The sequence below is a fragment of the Schistocerca serialis genome, chromosome 7, assembly GCF_023864345.2.
Source record: "Schistocerca serialis cubense isolate TAMUIC-IGC-003099 chromosome 7, iqSchSeri2.2, whole genome shotgun sequence".
NCBI classification, from domain to species: Eukaryota; Metazoa; Arthropoda; class Insecta; order Orthoptera; family Acrididae; genus Schistocerca; species Schistocerca serialis.
The window spans coordinates 602538860-602540436 of NC_064644.1; positions in this window are offsets into that span (position 1 = coordinate 602538860).

Genomic DNA, 1577 nt, shown 5'->3' on the forward strand with positions numbered 1-1577 from the left:
CGAGGGTCGCTGCTCGGTACGAAGTGGAAAGCTTAGTGGCTGCACTCCGGGATGGAGTTTGTGTTTGCTACCTGCAAACTACTCCTTTACACGTGTAGAATTTCTGAAGGATTTGCTTGCTCCGGCCCCCACACGCGTCCTCTGAAACAGACAAAGAAAAAGTGCTTGCACAGTATTTGTTCTTTCTGGTGATTGATAGCACGAAAGATTATTGTGATTAAATGACTTTGTAATGTCATGAAATACCGGTACTGACGTTGCAGTACGAACCACCTTTTCGTGTACCTTCACAGGCGCAAAGAAAGGACAGAAAGATCATCCTTCCTTCATATCAAACTCTCACATTGTGTCGTATTTGTTTGACCCAATATGTCCCGCAGTTCATAATTAACGGGGAAGCACTTTTGCACTAATGCAACAAAATATGTATTAGCAATGTAAGGTATATAGCTTCAGGTTCATATATACGAATGACTACACAGTATTATTCACACTTACGAGAGTTTAGTACGAAGAAATACGAACTAAGAATTTCCCAGCCAGCGACAAAGCACTGTACGTCAAGTGTAGTTTAGTCGGAAAGTTTTGTTCCATTATTCATAAAGGCTTTACTTTAACCACAAAAAAACTAAAGATCTGGATTAAGTTTGAGTTATTCTTTAGACATTCTTCTGTGTTATAATATTTGATATAGCCTATTGCAAGATTTTGTTTCGACTTCGCACTTGTCTGGTATACGAAAAGTTCATTAGATGTCCATCGTTTTGTCATCCAGTAGAATATTATCACCATTTCTGTGGTTAGTTCTCGCGAAAAGCACTTCACCGAATATCTCCTGAAGCGAATTTTTAATAGAGTTTCACAATGCTCGTCTGTATATCATTAATGCAAGGGCGCTGACGACCTTGCTGTCTAACGCCCTCAGCCATCAAATCATCATCATCGCTTTACAATGAACATTAGTGCGCGTGTTGTGGAGGTTGCCTAAATTGGCTACCACCTCACTGGTGACGCACGTTGCACGGAATCGAAACGCACGCCTTCAAACGGAAACGATTTCTGCATCTGTGCACTTCGTGGCTGGCCGACAAAGTGATTTAGAGAAGAAAGAAAACAGAACACAGCAACTCGATGCAAAAGACACACGAGTGTCGAGTGACCGGTGTATGATCTTCGGTTCGTACTTCTCCGATGCATACATGCGACCGTATCGATTTGTGGCGTCAGCGCGCTGTTGCGCAAAGAGGAACTGTCCTGTGGTGAGAGGAGTCGGGCGCGGGTAGCAGTTTTAAGTGCGCGGCAGCCAAGCCTGTGGGGACTGGACTGGTGGACTGGACGACAGAGGGCGGTGTCTGACGTGAACGGGGGGGGGCGCATGCTAAGTCCGGCAAGTGCTACGGCGTCGTTTTGGAGTCCGGAGGTTGCAGTTCGGTCGGCGGATGGCGGGGAGCGTGTCACAGCGGAACTGGTGCCTCGCACTTCTACTGCTTTTGCTGAGCGTCGACGTTCAGTTGGGAATTTGAACTGGTTCATTCGCCTTTGCTAGAACAGTTAGTCGTCCGTCTGTGACCGACTGC